This window comes from Pleurodeles waltl, chromosome 5 (assembly GCF_031143425.1).
Source record: "Pleurodeles waltl isolate 20211129_DDA chromosome 5, aPleWal1.hap1.20221129, whole genome shotgun sequence".
Classification (NCBI taxonomy): Eukaryota; Metazoa; Chordata; class Amphibia; order Caudata; family Salamandridae; genus Pleurodeles; species Pleurodeles waltl.
The window spans coordinates 1,451,170,340-1,451,193,554 of record NC_090444.1 but is presented as its reverse complement, the minus strand read 5'-3'; positions in this window follow the sequence as shown (position 1 = coordinate 1,451,193,554).

The window sequence follows — 23,215 nt, the reverse complement described above, 5'->3', positions numbered from 1 at the left end:
CCCCCAGAGAGCACAGAAGTCGTGATAGGGGGATTCTGCAGGGAGAACAAACACCAGCAATGCAACAACAGTGGATTTCCAGACCTGAGTACCTGTAAGACAAGGGGACCAAGTCCAATAGTCACAACAGTGTCGAGAGTGGGCAGGAGCCCAGGAAATGCCAGCTGAGGGTGCAAGGAAGCTGCCACCTGTTGGAAGAAGCTTGGAGTTCTGCAAGAAAAAAGAGAGCTAGGAACTTCTCCTTTGGAGGATGGATGTCCCACGCCGCGATGAAGCTTGCAGAGGTGTTCCCACGCTGAAAGACCGCAAACAAGCCTTGCTAGCTGCAAGGGTCGCGGTACATGTTTTGGCCCAGGAGGGACCAGGATATCGCCACTTGGAGGAGGAGACAGAGGGGGCGCCCAGCAAGTCAGGGAGCCCTCACAGAAGCAGGCAGCACCCGCAGAAGTACCTGAACAGGCACTTGGAAGAAGAGTGAACCGAAGTCCACGCGAAGTCACAAAAGGGAGTCCCACGACGCTGGAGGACAACTCAGAAGATTGTACACTGCAGGTTAGAGTGTCGGGGACCCAGGCTTGGCTGTGCACAAGGGAAATCCTGGAAGAGTGCACAGGAGCCGGAACAGCTGCAAATCACGCGGTACCCAGCAATGCAGTCTAGAGTGGGGAGGCAAGGACTTACCTCCACCAAACGTGGACTGAAGAGTCACTGAACTGTGGGAGTCACTTGGACAGAGTTGCTGAGTTCCAGGGACCACGCTCGTCGTGCTGAGAGGGGACCCAGAGGACCAGTGATGCAGTCTTTTGGTGCCTGCGGTTGCAGGGGGAAGATTCAGTCGACCCACAGGAGATTTCTTCAGGGCTCCTGGTGCAGAGAGGAGGCAGGCTACCCCCAGAGCATGCACCACCTGGAAACAGTAGAGAAAGCTGGCAGGATGAAGCGATACAAGGTTGCTAATAGTCGTCTTGCTACTTTGTTGCTGTTTTGCAGGTGTCCTGAACAGTCAGCGGTCAATCCTTTGGTAGAAGGTGAAGAGAAACTCTGGTGAGCTCTTGCATTTGTTATCTGGTGAGATCCCCAAAGCAGAGACCCTAAATAGCCAGAAAAGGAGGTTTGGCTACCTAGGAAGGAGGATTGGCTACCAAGAGAGGTAAGAGCCTATCAGAAGGAGCCTCTGACGTCACCTGCTGGCACTGGCCACTCAGAGCAGTCCAGTGTGCCACAGACACCTCTGTTTCCAAGATGGCAGAGGTCTGGGACACACTGGAGGAGCTCTGGGCACCTCCCTTGGGAGGTGCAGGTCAGGGGAGTGGTCACTCTCCTTTCCTTTGTCCAGTTTCGCGCCAGAGCAGGGCTGGGGGATCCCTGAACTGGTGTAGACTGGCTTATGCAGAGATGGGCACCATCTGTGCCCATCAAAGCATTTCCAGAGGCTGGGGGAAGCTACTCCTCCCCAGCCTTCACTCCTATTTCCAAAGGGAGACGGTGTTACACCCTCTCTCAGAGGAAGTCCTTTGTTCTGCCTTCCTGGGCTGCCTGGACCCCAGGAGGGCAGAAACCTGTCTCAGGGGTTGGCAGCAGCAGCAGCTGCAGTGGAGATCCCGGAAAGGCAGTTTGGCAGTACCCGGGTAGTATGCTAGAGACCCGGGGGATCATGGAATTGTCCCCCCAATGCCAGAATGGCATTGGGGTGACAATTCCATGATCTTAGACATGTTACATGGCCATGTTCGGAGTTACCATTGTGACGCTGTACATAGGTAGTGACCTATGTGCAGTGCACATGTGTAATGGTGTCCCGCACTCACAAAGTCCGGGGAATTTGCCCTCAACTATGTGGGGGCACCTTGGCAAGTGCAAGGGTGCCCACACACTAATTAACTTTGCACCCAAATGGTACTTTCCTACAGCCATCGAACTCTGGGACCTGCTCAACACCTCCACCCCGGACGTCGCCTTCCTGATGGAGACCTAGATGAATGCCTCCTCAGCCCCAGACATCGCCATAGCCATTCCAGATGGCTACAAGATCACCCGCAGGGATCGTACCAACGGAGTCGGAGGCGGAATCGACATCGTCCACAAGAACACCAATCCGGGTCACGACCCCCTCAGCACCGCCAAACACCTGCACTTCCACTTCCACATTCACATCAACCCCAACACCACACTCAGGGGAACCGTCATCTACAGAACCCCCGGACCACGGCCTCTGTTCTGCGACTCCATCGCCGACCTCATCAGCAGGCACGCCCTAGCCTCCGCCAACTACATCCTCCTCGGCGACCTGAACTTTCACCTGGAGAATAACAACAACCCCAACTCCACCACCCTAATCAACAACCTCGCCACACTCGGACTCAGACAACTCGTCACTACTACAACACTTTCCGCTGAGCACATGCTGGACCCCGTCTTCTCCGCTAGCCCCCGCATCACCTTCAGCCACACCACCGAACTCCCATGGACCGACCACCGCTGCATCCATTTCACCTTCCAGAAACCCACCACGCACCACCCCACCCAACAGATCCCCTGCCGCAACTGGAGCAAAATCAGCAAATACCAACTGAACTCCAGCCTCGCCCAAAAACCACCCACCGAACCCACCAATCCCGACCTCGCAGCCTACAACCTCTGACGTTGGATCGGCGACTCCTCCAACACCTTCGCCCCGCTCAATAAACCCTCCAACAGAGGTGCCAACAACGGAGCCAGCTGGTTCACCTCGGACCTTCGACCCTCCAAGCAAACCTGCCGGAAACTGGAGAGAAAGTGGCTCCTCGAACAGACACCGGACAACCATGCCACCTTCAAGAACGCCATTCGCAATCACCATCACCTCATCATATCTGCCAAGAAAACCTCTTTCAAAGACCACCTGAACAACAGCAAGGAGCTCTTCAACATCGTGAACGAACTCTCCAACCCCAGCTCCAGCTCAAACGACATCCCACCTTCACAAGACCTGTGCAACTCCCTCGCCGCCTTCTTCCTCCACAGGATCACAGACATCCATGACAGCTTCAACAGCCAGACCACCCCGCCAATTACTGACTCCTCAGACTCTCCAACCACCTTCACCTACGACCCCCTGCTCGCCTGGGCCAACGTGAACAAAGACGACACAATCAAAACCATGAGCACCTTCCACTCTGGATCTTCATCAGACCCATGCCCGTACCACATCTTTAACAAAACAAGTGCCACCATCGCACCCCACCTCCGCAAAGTCATCAACATCTCCTTCGAGACCGCGACCTACCCCAAGAGCTGGAAGCATGCTGAGATCAAACCCCTACTCAAGAAACCCATGGAGGACCCAAGAGACGTCAAGAACTTCCACCCCATCTCCCTGCTCCCTTTCCCGGCCAAGGTCATCGAGAAGATTGTCAACAGACAACTGACCCACTATCTCGAAGAAAACAACATCCTGGACCCATCCTAGTCAGGGTTCCGCAGCAACCACAGTACAGAAACTGCCCTCATTGCCGCCACTGACGACATCAGGACCCTGCTTGACAACAGCAAAACCGTGCCCCTTATCCTCCTGGACCTCTCGGCCGCCTTCAACACCGTCTGCCACTGCATCCTACGCACACGCCTGCACAACGCAGGGATCCGGGGCAAAGCTCTGGAGTGGACAACCTCCTTCCTCTCCGGCAGAACCCAGAGCGTCTGCCTATCCCCTTTCTGCTCTGAAGCCTCCAAGATCATCTGTGGCGTTCCCCAAGGTTCGTCCCTCAGCCCTACACTATTCAACGTCTACATGGCCAAGCTAGCCCGCAAAGCCCGGCTACACAACCTTAACATCATCTCCTACGCCGACGATACCCAACTGATCCTCTCCCTCACCAAGGACCCCCTCACTGCCAAATCCAACCTCCAAGAAGGAATGAAGGCCGTCGCCAAATGGATGAGGAACAGCAAACCGAAGCTGAACTCAGATAAGACGGAGGTCTTCATCCTCGGCGCCAACCCCTCAGCCTGGGATGACTCCTGGTGGCCGACCGCTCTGGGAGCAGCCCCAACACCCACCAACCACGCACGCAACCTGGGCGTCATCCCCGACTCAACACTCTCCATGACCAAGCAAGTCAGCTCCGTCTCCTCATCCTGCTTCAACACCCTCTGCATGCTCCGCAAGATCTAAAGATGGATCCCCACAGATACAAGAAGAACAGTCACCCAAACCCTCGTCAGCAGCAAACTCGACTATGGAAACGCCCTCTACGCAGGAGCCCCGACCAAACTCCTCAAACGACTGCAACGCATACAAAACACCTCCACACGCCTGATCCTCGATGCCCACCACCACAGCCACATCACTCCCCTTCTGAGAGACCTACACTGGCTCCCCGTCAACAAAAGGATAACCTTCAAGCTCCTTACCCACACACACAAGGCGCTCCACAACACCGGCCCAGCCAACCTCAATAGACGACTCACCTTCTACACCCCGTCCCGCCAACTCCGCTCAGCCGACCCTGCCCTCGCCACCGTCCCCCGCATCCGAAGAGCGACTACCGGAGGCAGATCCTTCTCCCACCTTGCCACCAAGACTTGGAACACCCTTCCCTTACCCCTACGACAGAACGAAGACCTGCTGACTTTCAGGGAGCGGCTCAAAATCTGGCTATTTGAGCAGTAGCAGCATCCCCCCTCCCCTCAGCGCCTTGAGACCCTCACGGGTGGTAGTGCACTCTACAAATACACTGATTGATTGATTGATCGTACCCTGACCCCCCTGATGGCCCGCATACTGGCGGTGGCCTATCCGGAGCTGGAGGGACAGCACAGCAGCAACAAGGGGGTGAATACAGTGCCAATCATTACTATTTACTCCTGGTGGGGTGGGGATGTGTGCCTGTGGGTGCCCCTAGGCCAGGCCTGACATTGCAGAGTAGGTCCCATGTTGGGCAGGGTTCTGATGTGAAAATCCTCCTACCTAGCTAGTAGGCATCCACTATTGGGCAGGGCTGTGTGGGTTCCAGGTATGCTACAGTCAGTGGTATATTTCCCTCCTCATGCCCTGGTGACTAGCATTGTTACTGGTAGTGCATTGCCTAGTGTGTAGGGCTGTTCTCTGTGTGTGTGTGTGTGTGTGTGTGTGTGTGGTGTATGCCAACCGTGGTGTTGGTGCGGCATTTGACCAAGCGTATCCCTTGTCTCCCCCCCTTTTTGTTTTGTCACCCTGTCCTTATGTGCATTAGCATTATCTTGCGGAGAAGCACAGGCACCGGCGATGGAGGGAGCTGCATCCCACAGGACCCAGGAGGCAGAGTCCCCTGACGGTGAGGGCACCAGTGGGACGGAGGGCGAGAGGAGCACCACGGCGGAGACTGGAGGGGACAGGTCAGACACAGATACCTCCTCCGATGAAAGCTCCCTGGTGGTGACAGACACCTCTGTGCCCACCCCAGCTAGACATACATCTGCCACCACCGTACCAGCACTACCATACCAGCAGCCCCTCAGCAAGTTGCCCATGCCCGCTCACCCAGGAGGGTGGGCATCTCCTTTGCCCCAGGCACCTCAGGCCCTGCCCCAGTGAGCCCTGCTGCCTTGAGTGAGGAGGCTATTGACCTCCTGAGATCCATCTCTTTTGGGCAGTCAACTATTGTGAATGCCATCCAGGGGCTGGCAGCCCAAATGCAACAGTCCAATGCATTTCTGGAGGGCATTCACACTGGCTTGGCAGCCCAACAGAGATCAATCCAGGCTCTGGCCTCCTCTCTGATGGCAGCCATTGTCCCTGCTTCCAGCCTCCCCCTCCAACTCCCTCTACCCAATCCCCTCAACCCCAACCTATCCCAAGCACACAGGCAGACGAGCATGCACCCAGGACAACACACAAGAGTGGCACAGGCACCACATTTCATCCCAAAGGCACTCACACAAACAACATGCAGATGCAGACATACCAACAACCACTGCCTCCACTGTGTCCCCCTCCTCCTCGTCCTCCACCTCCCTCCCAGTTGTGTCTACACTCACACCTACATGCACTACATCCTCATCCACTACCACCATCACCAGCACACCTATCAGAGCACACACCTAACTGGCAGTCACCACCCCCACATCCATGCACACGTCCCCTGTGTCCTGTCCCACTGTGTCCATGCCCCCTCCTCCCAAAGTACACAAAGACAAGCACTCAGACACCCAATAGCCATCCACCTCACAACAGCATACAGCCCATGCACCTGCACCCAACCAAAGCAGACAGACACCTCCTATAACCACTCCCTCTTCCACCACTCCCAAACCTTCTCCCTCTTCCTGCCCCATTGTCCCTGAGAAGCTTTTCCTCTCTTCCATTTACCTCTTCCCTACCAATCCTTCCTCCCGTCCTTCACGTCAGTCCAGGGTGGCTAAAACCCTGGAAGCACCTCAGCCACCCAGTCCACGGGCCCAGTAGTGTCCACGGCAACTCATGGTGGGAAAGAATCCCAGGCACCAGGCAGCCACACAGAAAGGGTGCCTACCCCAAGTGCTGCCAGGAAGGGCAAGGAGCCACCAACATCTGCTGCTAGGAAGGGCAAGGTGCCACCCCCAGCTGCTGAAAGGAAGGGCAAGGTGCCACCCTCGCTGCTAAAAAGAGGGCAAGGAGCAATCCCCAGCTGCTGCCAAAAGGAGCAAGGAGCCATCCCCAGTTGCTGCCATAAGGAGCAAGGAGTTATCCCCAGCTGCTATCAGGAAGGGCAAGGGGCCTGCACCAGCAGGCAGGAAGGACAAGGGGCCTGGTGCTGGGACTCAGTCGGAGCCCACACCACCAACCATGGTGGTGCGGCCGTCCGAGGCTGCAGGGGATGGGCTGGAGTTTCGCCCCACCAGCAGCAGCAGCACCACCAGCTCTGCCACCAGAACCACCACCAGCAGCAGCAGCACCAGTGGGCAGCCGTCCGAGGCTGCAGGGGATGGTAGGAACCTCCCTCCACCACTACCACCAGCTCCACCACCAGCTCTGTCACCAGCACCACCACCAGCAGCAGCACCATTGGGCAGCCATCCAAGGCTGCAGGGGATTGGCAGGAGCCTCCCCCCACCACTACCACCAGCAGCAGCAGCCCCAGTGGGTAGCCATCCAAGGCTGCAGGGGATGGGCAGGAGCTTCCCCCCACCACTACCAGAAGCAGCAGCAGCAACAGCACCACTGCCACTACTGAGCAGCCATCACCGCCGGCGGACATTCTGTAGACCTGCCTCCATAGGCTGTTGTGCAGCCTGCCCCCTGCAAATCCTGTGGGTATGACACCCAGCTGAGAGACTGTGACCTTGCACTCCCCAAGATCTGCATCACAGGGCATGATGCCCCAACCAGAACCAGTGGAGAAGCCATCTACTCATCCACTCACCCCATCCTCAAGTGGGGCCTTGGACTTTGTAATGTTGCCCTGTGGCTCACAAACATTGAGAACTGGGCAGTGTCCCTTCATTTGTACATATGTATATACATTTTGATTTGGATGCACGTAATACTACTATATTTATCTTATTACACTCACTTTGATCGATTGGTGTTGTCCTTGCATTATTCCTGGGGGGTACGGGGTATATATGTTATGTTACTGCATCTGCTTGTGTGTGTGGTGTGTGTGTCACTTTCTTTTTCCTCCCTCCCTCCCCTGTGTGCTAGGCGGATGTACTCACCGTGGTTGTCTTTGCCGTTGTTGGTGTTCGTGGTGGAGCAGGACGTAGAACAGCATTGGGAATATGTGCAGCTCCGGCTCCATGGTGGCGTGGTTCTTCCCAGAGTCTCCACACGTGAGTCGTTTCCCTTCTGTTCAGTGATTCTGCCAGGCTTTTGATGTCGTTGGTACCGCCCCTGAAAAGGTGGCAGTTTCCTGTCTCAAAATACAGTGGGCGGAACATTGACTTCCGCCTGGCTGTAGGAGGCTACCGCTGTGGTGCCTGTTGACTCTGGCCTGGCGGTCGGTGTGGTAAAGTGGCTGTCTGTCTGAGCTGTTTCTGCCATGGTCATAATTTGGCTGTATTTACCGCCAGCCTGTTGGTGGTATTACCGCCGCTTTATCACCGACCGCCAGGGTTGTAATGAGGGCCTAAGTCACATTTATTGGTGAAGTTAGATTTCTAAGAAATTACATTTATAAAGTTGCCTTTTCCATGCCTGAAGCCTCTGTAGGTTACTTTGCATTAGCTCTCCATCAGTTGCCCAGCTATTGCATGGCCTTGAAGAGGAGTGAAAACTTCTTACAAAGAAGAACAATGTTTTAGACTTAGAGGCAGTGTGGACTTGGTGCGGGCATGTGATGTTTACCAGATCAGGAAGGACAACTTGAGGTGTGCCCTGGGACTCCAGGAACTTGAAATCTGATTTGACAGCTACCCTTTTACAGTTTACTGTAAGGAGATAACTGAAGAAGGGAAAGCCTTTGTCTCTAAGGCCCGCATTACACTGGCTGGAACCAAACCGAGTAGGAAGAAATCTAACCTCACAACTGGTTTGGAGAAGTCACAAAGAGTGAATCATTTCTGTGGCCACACCTCCCTAAAGGTGGACACAAGGGGTCTGAGTAATGTAGACAATGATTCTTCAACTTGCACTTTAGGATTAAGGGGTACTGTGGCATCTTTTGAAGTAGGATAAACAGGAAATCCTGATAAAGTGGGTATGGTTGCCCCAGAACCTTTCCAACTTATTTAGGGAGTGTTTAGTAGTCAGTACCACCCACTGGCTTGTGCCAGCCATAAATGTTGCACCCCAGGAACACTCTTCATAAAACTTTCAGGACATGGGTAGATCAGAAGAGGACTGGACCTACTGCCTTTGAGATGAGATGAGCAGCAAAGGATTGGATTGACTGTCTTTTACACCTAGGACAAAGAAGTGGACTTCAAGGGTCAGTTTGTTAACCTGCAATGTGGCATCAGGGACACAACAAGCTCCAAGAGGCCTTTTCTTGGAGGTCAACAGTTGACTGTTACAAACTACCCCTTGACTAGTCACTAGTGGTGACCACAGCTGGACTGATTCCTGTCCCTTAAATATTGCTCCTGAGGTCTTAGGACTCCTAGACGTGACCCTGAGTAGCTGAATTAGAGACCCTGAAAAGTTTGGACTTTTTAAACTTCTAAAACTTCAGGAGCCACCAGGGGGACCTCACTATTAAGGTGTCTGACTTCAATGAACACTTATCGGATACAGCTTTAGTCTTCACAATTTTAAACTCTATAGAGAAGACTAAGTCCAAGTATAACATCTTTGACTGGGTAGATTCCAATTAATTTGTTTATCTGGACTGCACCCTTTGGCATGAAAACATACCTAGATACCAGTTTAAGGGGGTCATTCTGACCTTGACGGTCCATGACCGCCATGGCGGAGGGCGGCGGAAGCACCGCCAACAGGCTGGCGGTGCTTCCTGGGCGATTCTGACCGCGGCGGTAAAGACGCGGTCAGAAAAGGGGAGCCGGCGGTTTCCCGCCGGTTTCCCGCTGGCCCAGGGAATCCACCATGGCGGCGCTGCTTGCAGCACCGCCATGGGGATTCCGAGCGCCTTCCCGCCAGCCTGTTCCTGGCGGTGTCCACCGCCGGAACCAGGATGGCGGGAACGGCTGCCTTGGGGCCCCTGGGGGCCCCTGCACTGCCCATGCCGCTGGCATGGGCAGTGCAGGGGCCCCCTAACAGGGCAGCAGACAGTGAAAATCGCGACGGGTGCCACTGCACCCGTCGCACCCCTTCAACTCCGCCGGCTCCATTCCGAGCCGGCTTCATTGTTGAAGGGGCTGTCCCGTTGGGCCGGCCGGCGGTCTTCTGGCGGTCGCCCGCCGGCCCAGCGGGAAAGCCGGAATGGCCGCCGCGGTCTTTCGGCAGGAACCGCTTGGCGGGCGGCGACCACCGCCCGCCGCGGTCAGAATGACCCCCTAAATATTCAATGGACCATCATTGCCACTTATGTGGTCATTACAACCCTGGCGGTCGGTGTTAAAGCGGCGGTAAAACCGCCAAGAGGCCAGCGGTAAAAATTTTGCAATTACGACCATGGCAGAAACTGCCACCAAAGACAGCCACTTTAACACTCCGACCGCCACAGCGGTACAAACAAACAGTGCAGCGGTCACCGCCAACAGACAGGCGGAGGACAAAGTACCACCCACAGTATCACAACCTACCAATCCTCCACCTTTTCCGGGGCGGATTCACCACGGATAAAAACATGGCGGAAACAGGATTCCGAAGGGAAAATGCTCACCTCTACACACCCCATGAGGAACTAGGACACCATGGAGCCGGAACTCCAAATTCTCCCTGCGATAGTCTTCCTGCTCCTCTACCAGGAGCAAGAACGCCGGCGACGAAGACCACGGTGAGTACTGCACCTATGACACAGGGGAGGGGGGAGGGAAAAAACAGGGACACAAACACCCCCACCCCCACCCTCAACCATGACAACACACACACTAATAATTCATCATGATACATTATAGTTACACCCCAACCCCCTCGGAAGAATGCAAAGAAAAAAGAAAATGAGTGTAACCATTGTAATATATTAAAAGCAAGTAGGCAAAAATATATATATATACACCATTAACAAAATATACACCAAGCATAGTAGTCCAGGTAGTGCTCCAATTAAGTCCGTGGAACACTGGGTCCACACGGTATGGGCGAGGCCCACACAAGATCCCCGACCATGATGGAGAGAACACTGCAGGGGCATCAGAGAGCAAGAAAACAGACACCTCAGGGGGAGGGAAAGGGGGGGCACCTCAGCCGGTTGAGTGCACAACGCCAAATCCACGAGAGGGCCACATGCCCAGTGTTACATCCTGGGGAGTGCAAAGCCACAGTCTCTCAAGTCTATACAGTGGGTGGTTTGCCCACTGTTCAATCCTGGGGAGTGCAAAGCCACCGTCTCTCAAATCTATACAGGGGTGGTTTGCCCACTGTTCCATCCTGGGGAGTGCAAAGCCACAGTCTCTCAAGTCTCTACAGTGGGTGGTTTGCCCACTGTTCCATCCTGGGGAGTGCAAAGCCACAGTCTCACAAGTCTCTCTAGTGGGTGGTTTGCCCACTGTTCAATCCTGGGGAGTGCAAAGCCACAGTCTCTCAAGTGGATAACAGTCTCCACTGGTTCTGGAGGGGGCATTGTGCCCAGAGTGCTTCATCCTGCTAAGGACAGAGGTAGTGGATGGATCTCTCCACTGGTTCTGGAGGGGGCATTGTGCCCAGAGTGCTCATCCTGCTAAGAACAGAGGTAGTGGATGGATCTCTCCACTGGTTCTGGAGGGGGCATTGTGCCCAGAGTGCTTCATCCTGCTAAGGTCAGAGGTAGTGGATGTATCTCTCCAGTGGTTCTGGAGGGGGCATTGTGCCCAGAGTGCTTCATCGTGCTAAGGACAGAGGTAGTGGATGGATCTCTCCACTGGTTCTGGAGGGGGCATGGTGCCCAGAGTGCTTCGTTCTGCCCGTGACGGACTCAGTAGCGTCAGTGCCCTTGGCGCTCATGGGCCAGCGGTGATTGAGACGGCGGTGCCCTGTTCAGCGTTGCTTGAGACGGCGGTGCCCTGTTCAGTGGTTCTTGAGACGGCGGTGCCCTGTTCAGCGGTGCATGAGACGGCGGTGCCCTGTTCAGCGGTGCTTGAGACGGCGGTGCCCTGTTCAGCGGTGCTTGGAGTGGCGGGCTCCTTTGTAGTGACTCAGCTGCTGGCAGTCTTTCATGGCCCAGCGGGGCTTGTGCTGGCGGTCCTCTCGGTACCAGCGGGGCTTGGGCTTGTGCTGACGGTCCTCTCTGGCCCAGCGGGGCTTGTGCTGGTGGTCGTTTCTGGCCCAGCGGGGCTTGTGCTGGCGGTCCTCTCTGTCCCAGCGGGGCTTGTGCTGGTGGTCCTCTCTGTCCCAGCGGGACTTGTGCTGGAGGTCCTCTCTAGCCCAGCAGGACTTGTGCTGGTGGTCCTCTCTGTCCCAGTGGGGCTTGTGCTGGCAGTCCTCTCTAGCCCAGCGGGGCTTGTGCTGGCGGTCCTCTCTGTGTCAGCGGGGATGATGGCAGTGGCCTCCTGGTCAGCAGGGATGACGGCTTTGGCCTCCTGATCAGCGGGGATGATGGCTGTGGCCTCCTGGGCAGCGGGGATGACGGCTGTGGCCTCCTGGGCAGTGGGTATGATGGCGGTCTCCTCCGCTGTGCTGCTCTTCCCAAACTTTCCTGTTTCTTGTGGCCCTTTCCCACCTTGGAAGGTGTCACAGCTGACTCCTCACTCCCACCGGGACCCCTGGGAGCGGCTTTGGTGGCTGGAGTCTTCCCCCTCTCCCACCGGACACTGGCCAACTTCTGATGCTTCACAGGTGGGGGACTGTCTGTGCTGTGGCTCCGTGCCACACTGGCTGCCCTGGTGGCTGGTTCACTCAAGATTCCGGTGACTACAGTCACCATTGGTCCCGGAAATGTTGTGGCTGAGGTGCTAGTTCGGGACCTAGGAGACGGGCGGGGAGGGGGAGGTGTGGGAAAGAGGTCAAAGTTGGACAGAAAAGTTTTTTGTAGACACTGGGACGGGTAGCTGGAAGGGGTTTGGGAGTGGAGGAAGAGGTTGTGGTTGTAGGAGGTGTTCGTTTGCTGACTTTGGGTGAAGGTGCATGCGCTGGAGGCTGTCGTGAGGTGGATAGCTGTTGGGTGGGTGTGTGCCTGCGTTTGTGTATCTTGGGAGGGGGCGTCACAGACACACTGGGAGAGGACACAGGGGACGTGTGAATGGTAGTGGGTGTGGAAACTGCACGTGAGCGGGGTGTAGTGGTGGGTGTGTTGGTGATGGTAGTAGTGGCTGTAGAGGTAGTGCATGCAGGTGTGAGTGTAGACGAGACTGGGAGGGAGGAGGGAGACGAGGAGGAGGGGGACACAGTGGAGGCAGTGGATGTTGCTGTGTCTGCATGTGGGTGATGCTTGCGTGAATGCCTGTGGGATGTGTGGTGATTATGTTTGCCTGAGCTTCCCTTGTGTGTTGACATGTGTGCATGCTGGTCTAGAGGTGTGCTTGGGAGAGGCTGGGGTACAGGGGATTGGGTCTGGGTGGAGGAAGTTGGAGGAGGGAAGGCTAGACACAGGGACAATGGCTGCCATCAGTGCTGAGGCCAGAGTCTGAAAAGCTTGCTGAAGGGCCACCTGACCAGAATGAAGGCCCTCCAGGAATGCATTTGTTTGTTGCAACTGCCTTTCTACACCCTGGATGGCATTCAAAATGGTAGACTGCCCAACAGTGAGGGACCCGAGGAGGTCAATGGCCTCCTCACTGAGGGCAGCAGGGGTGACAGGGGCAGGGCCTGAGGTGCCTGGGGCGAAGGTGATGCCCACCCTCCCGGGTGAGCGGGCACTGGGCAAAGGCTGAGGGGCTGCTGGAAGGGCAGAGCTGGAAGGGGGGGTGGAAGCTGTACCTGTAGATGGGGGGGCACAGATGTTGCCGCCACCACAAGGGAGCTCCCATCAGAGGACAAGTCTGTGTCGCTAGCTCCTGTCCCCGCTGTGGAGCTCCCCTCGCCCTCCGTCCCACTGGTGAAGTCCGTTTCCGTAGTGTGGCCCTCAGTGGCCATGTGGGATGCAGCCCCCTCCTGCTCCAGTGCCATTGCTCCTCTGCCTGATAATGCTAATGCACACAAGAACCGTGAGACTACAAAAAGGGGGGGGATGACAGAAGAAAGACATGTTGAGTGCATGAATTACCGCTACCGTTGGCGGACACGACAGACACACAAGCCCCCTGCACTACGCCGCGCTCTTGTGCTCCACTGTTCAATTCCTGGGAAATGGCCTACTAGGCTATGGACGACATCTGCACACATGGATGACACAGGGGCATGACTAGGTGTACTTGGCACTCTACAGAGGTGGGGTGGGGTGCCACATGGCCTGCCTTACAGCGGGACCTTGCACTATGGAACTCGCCCTGGCCTAGGGAAATCCACAGCCCACCTCCCCCACCCAGACCCCTCCACTGCACGCAAAATCAGCAGAATGAGAGTGTACTCACCCCCTTGTGGCTGCTGTGATGCCCTCAAGCACCCATCCAACTCCGGGTACGCCACCGCCAGAATCCTGAACATCTGGGGGGTCATGGTGCGACGGGCACCCCTCCCACGTTGGGAGGCCATCCCCAGCTGAGCCTCCGCTGTCTTCTTGCTCCAGCGGCAAATGTCCTCCCATCTTTTCCGGCAGTGGGTGCTCCGTTTGTGGTAGACCCCCAGGATCCGGATGTCCTTGGCGATGGCATGCCAAATATATTTTTGCTGGTGGGCGCTGACCTACATGATTTGTACAGGGTGAAGAGAAACTTATTACCAACTGCACCGTCACAGTCATTGGCCACCATCCCTAACCTTGCCATGTGGCACATGCACTCACCGTCGTTTCATGCACGCCGCTCTCTCCCCCCTTCCTTCTTCCATCCACACCTCTCCACACAGGCATAGCCCATACAGCATGCTCCCAGTGTACTTACCTGTTTGTCTCGAGGACCGTAGAGTAGCGTGTACTGGGGGAGGACCCCATCCATGAGTTTCTCCAACTCCTCCGATGTGAAGGCAGGGGCCCTTTCTGCAGACACTCGAGCCATTGTCTCTTCCAGACGAAGGTCACAGCAGCACTTGCAGTTTAGGTCCTCTCCTGTCGAAGATCAGGTATCGAGTGATTGAACAGATAGAAAATGGCAGTCACGTCCGCGGCGGTGCGTACCGTCACTGCCGGCGTACATCGTCATTGGCTCCTGGGACCTATAGGGTCCAATGTTAACCAATGCAGCACTGCGCCGCGGTCTTCGACCGCCTACCGCGACGGTGTACAGCGCCAGCGCAGTTACCTCACATCCCATTGTCCCACTTTAGAGGTCAGGCAGCCGCCATTTCAGGGGCCCACATGGCTTCATTTTGAACTGCGTCACACATACCTAGGCCTAGACTCAACACACATACAGGCCCCTTTTTAGATTATGATTTGTGTTCTGTGTAAGCTGTGGGTACGCACCTCTGAGTTGTTTCACTCTGTGCTCGCTGTTGTCCTTCATAGGCACCGTCCGCTGGGACATGTCAGGAGATGGCGGCATCCTCCGGTGTACCGACCGTTGGTGGACCTGTCGACAATGGAGGAAAGACATGGGACATCACATACAGGCTTACCGTGCCACAATCCAGGAACTGTGTACCCAGTTGGAGCCAGACCTGATGTCAGCTATCCGCCATCCAACAGGAATCCCCCCTCAAGTGCAGGTGCTGTCAGTGCTCCATTTCCTAGCAAGTGGGTCATTTTAAACAACAGTGGCCATAGCATCAGGGATGTCCCAGCCTATGTTTTCCAACATGTTGTCCAGAGTGTTGTCTGCCCTGCTGAAACACATGCGGAGCTACATTGTTTTCCCTCAGGTGGAAGATTTGCCTACAGTGAAAGGTGATTTCTATGTCCTGGGACATATCCCCAAACATCATAGGTGCCATTGATGGGACAAATGTGGCTTTGGTCCCCCCCCACAGGAGTGAACAGGTGTACAGAAACCGGAAGAGTTATCATTCAATGAATGTACAGATGGTATGTTTGGCAGACCAGTACATCTCCCATGTGAATGCCAAGTTCCCTGTCTCAGTGCATGACGCCTACATCCTGTGGAATAGCAGCATCCCTTATGTGATGGGTCAACTCCAGAGGCACCGTGTGTGGCTATTAGGTGAGCACCTGGAAGCAAGTCAGTGGGAATAGTTGTTTGGGTCTGGGGATATCCCTACAGGCTAGTGTGTGTCTAACAGTTGTCCCTCACCATTTGCAGGTGACTCTGGTTACCCCAACCTGTCATGGCTACTGACCCCAGTGAGGAATCCCAGGACAAGGGCAGAGGAAAGCTACAATGAGGCCCATGGGCAAACTAGGAGGGTGATCGAGCGGACCTTCGGCCTCCTGAAGGCCAGGTTCAGGTGCCTCCATATGACAGGTGGATCCCTATTCTACTCACCAAAGAAGGTGTGCTAGATCATCGTGGCCTGCTGTATGCTTCACAACTTGGCTTTGCGAAGACAGGTGCCTTTTCTGCAGGAGGATGGTCCAGATGGCGGTGTTGTTGCAGCTGTGGAACCTGTGGACAGTGATGACGAGGAAGCAGAAGAAGACGACATGGACAACAGGGACTCAGTGATCCAGCAATATTTCCTGTGAAACACAGTTAAGAATACAAACCTGCCTACTACATGTACTTAAACACTACTACCTCTCTACTGTCTGTCGTTTTCACCCAGTGTATGGTCACTGAGTTGTCACTTTCCCTTACGATTTCACAGATCTGGGTCCCACAGTGTGACATCTGCTTTGATTCCTCATGGACTAGAGCTGTGTGACATTGTACTCAGTACCCCATAATTCAGGTGATTCAGTGGCCCAAATCCAGTAATCTCATAAGGAAAATGAGAGCCTACGCTACAATGTAAATAATTTAAAAAACATAATAAACATTAATTTTAAGAAAATATTATTTAAACATAGGTAATAAAAATATTATTGCTATTCCCATCATCCATCAGCACATGAATTAACATCTCTGGTTCCCCACGGAAGCCATCTTTAAAAGAAGAAGCCAAACAAGAGGATTCAATTTCCCATAGAAAATATTAATGTTGTCTAGCTATTTTAGTCAGGTTTTAGACACGTTGGTTTAACTAGCTAGGACTGCCATTGTGCACTTTAACCCTATTACATTTTAAATGGCATTGCTTTATTTTTCTAGCAATAGCTTCATTTGCGGTGCTGTTTTATTTTCTCTCTATCTTATTATCCTCTCGCTTAGTAAAGCATTGTGTTCTTAGAAGGACATGTAGTTCACTTTGTGCTTTCTCCAAGGCTACAGTCAGATAGGGTTTCCGACAAACATGGTATGCCGTGTCTCGAGCATTCACAGAAATGCATGGGGACCATTTCTTAGAATGTCTGCTGTTTTATTATATAAACACCACTATGTCCCTGACACGTCAGAGGGAGATTCCAGCCAGATGACCACAACTGTATGCTGATTGCTGCGAGCTTCGCTACAGCCACTTGCTTAGACGGCCGAGCCCTGAACCAGAGAGGGACGATGTCTCTTTAGACCTCAGGCCTCTTCTTCAGGTAGGAGGGATGATGTTCTCCCAGGGGGAAACCTGAAGGGCAGATTAGGCTTAGTATGCTGTGCTCATACTGAACATAGGTAGGGGCTATAGATCCACCCCCTGTTTAAACAGCATGGTAGGACTGTTTTTGTGTTTTACGTTTTTAGTCAAATGCCTGCTCCTATTGTTTTTTGTTATCCTCACTATTTCTATGCACCCACTTTTATCAAAGATGCTGATATTTTAATAACTGCTTTTTAAAATATATTCTGCCGCTGCTGTCTTTGCCTGAGTGATATCTTGGTAACTGGGGGAACGGGATGCGATCTGATGTATCACAATTCCCTGGGGAGTCTATTTTACCATGAGCTCGGTTGCCACAATTATCTCGGTCAGAGATGGGGCACTGCTAGTTAGCTGGAATCCCCGGATTAGGCCTACAGGTGTCACCTGGTGTGAAATTGTACTCAGTACCCACAATCCAGGTGATACTACTGCCCAAATCCAGTAGCCTCATTACCCCAATGAGAACCTACGCAACACTAATACCGTTTCCATCACCTGTCTGCACAGGAAGTTACATCACTTGTATCCTATTGACAGCATCTTGTGCTGTTTCTCCCCCAGAGCTACCTAGTGTCAGCCACAGTAAGGAAACAGAATGACACAAGCAGTCTGCGCCCATTTATGCCTGGGCAGTACCCAGTGACAGAAACCCTAGTACTCCCTCTACCCACTGTAACCCTGCCATGCTCCTCTCTGCTCTCAATCCAGGCTCTGGTTACTGCATTGCTGCCACACTGCACCACACAACACAGAAGAAGTGTTGACATGCACCGTCTGCAAGTTATCATGTACTGTCACACACATTACACAAAATACTCTTGCACAAACAGCACCCAACACCCCATTTACTGACACTCACAAATCAGCCACCTGCTCATGCTCACATAGAACAAACATCAGCCACGCAACATGCTACACATGCATGCATGCTCCTCAATACCTGCCCATTTAACAAACACAGCACAGAGATATCTGGCCTACTGCATGGCCACACTCTTATCCTGGTCTTCATCATGGAAACATGGTTAAACCTAATCTCCACACCAGACATTGCTACAGTCATCTCCTCCAGCTATATGACCACCAGTCAAGACCTCCAGCACAAGTTCAGACATAGAGTCACTATGAACTTCAAAGACACCATCAGCTGCACAATCTACATGGACACCTACATCCACTACATGCAATCCCTCACATTAAAAATATGTATCACAGTCAACTTCCCACTGGCAGAGCCTTCGTATACAGCCCACCAGGGCCCTGCACCAATTTTGCCAGTGACATCACAGACTTTATTGCATCCTCATCATCAACACCAACACATTTGCCCTCCTTGAAGATCTTAGCTTTCAGCTAGAAGACTGCAGAGACCCAAACTGTTTGGCAATTTTAGAGAACCTCGAAATCCCTGGCCTCAACCAGCATGTTACTGAACCCATCCACACTGGAGGACACCTATTGGACCTAATTTCCTCCTCAATCAGAAACATTGCAGTCACCAAGCCAGCAACCATGACATAGGCAGACTATGCCCTTGTCAATCCCATCTCACCATCCACCAAGGTAACTGCTCCCTGCAACTGGAAAACTATCACAAAAGAGGAGTGGGCTTCTGCCCTTTCTGTGCACTGGCCCGAGCACACCAGCACCTTGCCGAAAATCATCAAGAACCTCAACAGCTTGATCATACCACGCGCAGACACACTGGGTCACCTAAACCACAACCCAATGGTGAGAGCCTGACCACAGGACGGAATACAAGCGATTGTCCACAAATGGAGACCAAGACACCACAGAAATAGACAGTTTCAAAAGTGCCTTAAGAATCAACTACCAGCAGATATGGGACACAGAACACAGAACTGTTGTAGATTGCATCAACACCAGAACTAACAGCAACCATCATCAAAGATTTCACCACTCCTCCTGCCGTCTCCAACAACGTTACCACCTCACCAAGTCTTTGCAACAGGCTCTCAGAAGTCTTTTGTAATAAACCCATCTCCATATACAGCAACTTTGACCCTCAACTGGACCCTGTCACTGTCGCACCTCAACTTCCCATCATAGCTGAAGAATGATCTCTGCCCTTGTGGCCCACCATCATAAATGTCAAAATTGCTGATTCCATGAAGATCATCTACTTGGGTCTGATTTGATCTTTGCTCCCAACACGACTTCTTTAAAAACACCTACTGATCACTGAAGCACTAACACCCATCCTCAATGCCTCCGTAGACTCAGCCCCATTCCTGGACATCCGGAAACATGCCACTGTTATGCCACTGCTCAAGAAATCTTCTGCTGGCCCAGACATGCTTTCCAACTACAGACCCACCCTTCCTCCTGCATTAGCATACAAAGGTAAAAAAGAAGCTAATCAACTGACACCACACTAGCCACCTCAGCAACCACCAGCTCCTTAAAACCATGCAGTCAGGATTCAGTGCAGAAACAGCAGTCATTGCTGCCACAGACGACACTCACATAATCCATGACAGAGGATACACAGCAGCCCTTATTCTCTTGGACCCCTCTGCAACATTTCATGCAGTTTCAGACTCCATGCTCATCAAGTGCCTGCACAAGATTGATATACAACAGATCGCAAGCTGTCAGCCTTACACTTTGCTCCTGAGAAGCCTGAAACCTGTTCTGCAGAGTGCTTGAGGTTTATTGCTCAGCCCCACCCTCTTCGGCGAATGCATGATCCTTATGGCTAATGTAATAAATGTACACAACATCAATCTCCAATTCTATAGTGATTACACGCAACTCATACCTTGCTTCTGGGACAAGACCCTAACACAAAAAACAAGGTCACTACGTACATGAACGAATGAGCTAATTGCATGAAAGTCAAATGTGTGAAGCTCAATAACGGCAAGACAGAAGTAAGGAACGTGGCGTATTATGGAGTGAGGCTTGTTAGGCCGCACTATATAATACTCTCACAATACACCAAAGATGGTCCCTCTGGTTCACAGTAATAAATCATCAGCTCAGTCATGGTAGTGTGGCAAAGAACAGTCAGGCTTTACTGGAGGAACATGTGTTGGGCATGTCAGAGAACCAACATGGACTATAAGCAATTTACATAATTTGAAAGTAATCTCATATCAATTTATAAAAATAAAGCAGATTTTTATGACGTTAGACCCCTAAACAAAGCAAATCAGTTACGTATAATAGGAGTAGAAATAAAATCAGTGCATTCCCAAGCTTTCAAATCTCACCACTGTGGTCGGTGGGAATAGTTTATAGTGACACTTGGTCACTTGCCAGGTGAGTTTAAAGGAAACCACTTGTGGGTAAGGTTGTGTAGATCCCAAGATGAGGCTACGACAGTCAAACCAATTTTACCTGACTTGTGGGTTCTGGTTGCAGAGGTGTCCTGGATATCCTTGGTGCTGAATGTGGGAGCTGCAGGTGCTAAAAATGGTACCTGTGATAATCGGTCATTTGCAGGTCGAGTTCATGTGAGCCCACTTGAAGTTAAGTTTGGGTGGATCCTTGGACCAGTATTCAGCAGACAGAACAACTCCACCTAGTCTCAGTGTCTCAGAAGCTGTGGTTGCTGATTTTACCACTAAGATGGTGCGATTGAAGAAGAGGATGCAAAAAGTTGACAATGGAGCCACAGCTGATGTTGGGTGAAGGTGTTGCAGTGTCGAGTAAAGGTGGTGAAGAACCAACTGGCCTACAACAAGCGTTGGCTGTGGTAAGGTGGAGGTCCTCTGGAAAGTGGAGGAGAAACTATCTCCCTTCTGGAGGCCCACTGGAAAATGGCGGCCCGCTGTAACTTGCCAGGGATCTGAGCTACACTTCTAGCAGAGCACTGTACCACCTGCCTTTGGAAGAGCCTTTGTTGGGCCCTAGAGCCAGGACATCTTCAGATCTGATGAGTACATTATACCTACGATGGGCAGGGCATTAGTGACACTAGTCCAAGGTAGTCTGGTCTTGCCTTTGGCTCACGAAGGGTTCCGGCTTGCTGGAGGAAGCAGTCTTTGGTCCAGGACAAGCAGGGGCTTGCCACAGGTTCAAGGTATAACACCATTTGTTACTGCAGTGTCCTGTTGTCATCGATGTGTGTCTTCTTGGGTCCTTTTGTTTGCAAGTTGTTGCAGACCTGAGAGGAGCCCCTTAAATCCTAGGTTTAGAAATGTTGGGCAAGTGGGTGCAAGTTACTGATAGGCTACTAGCCACAACAGCTTATCCACCCCTGATGTAGCCACATCCAGTAACTTATTGCAGCATTCCTACCAAGAATCCTCTATTCTGCCTCTTTCCAAGATGGCAGAAGTCTTCTTCAGCTGTACCGGCCAGGCTGTTCCCCCAGAGGTGTGGCTATCCAACTGGCAGTGTGCCTCCTGAAGAACTAATTTTCCCAACTGCCCAGGTGCAAATGTGCCTGGGATAGGGGGATGGATTTGTCCTCTACTGGGAGACAACCTGTTTGCATGTCAGAGAAGGTGTGCCCTTTGAAGCCCACTGCCTTGATGGTACGCTTCCCTAACCTCCTGGGAGGGAGGTATGAGCTTCTTTCCATCAAGCTCATTGTCCTGAATCCTGGGAGTCTTTGCAACTCTGCCCAGGGGGCTGCTTGCCAGATCACAGGAAACATGGAGTAACCCAGTGGGCAAACTCTAAGGTTGCTTTCTGGGTACATGCCACATCTCCCTCAACACAAGATTCATGACAAGGGTGAAAAGGCAAACATCAAAAGAGATGACCCACATCAGCAGTGTCATATTGGAGCTGGTGACTTTTGGTATGACCGGGTGCCAGCCCTTGTTGTCCTCTGGACCATTGTTAACTTATAGTAGCCATTATTAGAAAAGGCCAATATAGGGACATATAAGCTTCCACTTATATTTCCAGACCTTTAATATAACGTACCCTGCCTTCTGGTGGTAATTAAAATTTGAATAATCTCATTATACAAACAACTACCGCAAACCGATTACGAGTGCTATACCAATAAGTGAAGCCCTGAGGAAGTCAGGTGGGAGATATCCCTGACGAAACACGTGTTGGCTTGTGCTCAATGTGGACATCATAAAGTTTTCACAATGGACTCTAACTTGTTAAGAATGCTGGGCTCATGCTCAATGTGGACATCATAAAAGGCTTTACAGTGGACTTTGACTTGTCATGAATGCTGTCACAATCTGTCTTGATTCTGGGAAGGGACAGGATTTGAGGAGTACATACATGTAACATTACTTCATTATTATACTATGTTGAAGAGATAGCAGTGAGAATTGAATTTTGTTTGAATTTAATATATATGTACAGAAATATCAATACAGATTTTGAATTAATTACAACCAATTGTGTGCCTGAATTTAATCAATTGGGACAAATTGTGCTTCAAGCACTGGTGATCTCTCTAACAGCCATGCTTTGGGTACCACGGGTAACAAGGACTGTAAACTTATAAGGCGGCCAAAGTACTTGCCAATTGGGGATACCATTTCACAGTTTCCGATTTAGGGAGCGTGCATTTTACAAATATGCATAAGGTAATGTAACATAACAGATTATGAATTATTTAGAATATCAAAAGTATATATTAAAGGATACAAAATATTTTCATAACATTTAAATTAAAAATATTAAACTAAATAATGCAATAACATTTACAATTAAAAACATAGCCAATAAACAAATTGGACTTGGAGAGGGTAAAATTGGAGGGATCAGATTTACTATTCCCACTCCAACATTATCAAAAGTATGGAAAGCACAGGAGTTTGAAGAAGTTGGATTTACTATTCCCTATCCAATCTAAGAAAAAGTGTTGGACTAGAAGGGTTAAATGTACTGTTCCCATGTCTAAATGCTATAAATAAAACATTTACATATCGCTAAAACAGGCAACATATTTTAAATAACACATTTTTATAAAAAATAAAACAAATACAATTACATTAAAATACATTTTCATATGTAAAAATAGAAAAGTAAAATGTTGAAACACAAATATTTCACATTACGAAGACGACAAATTGAGATTAATTTAAAACCAATCAGAACAACAACATATTATTATTATTATTATTATAAAGCAAA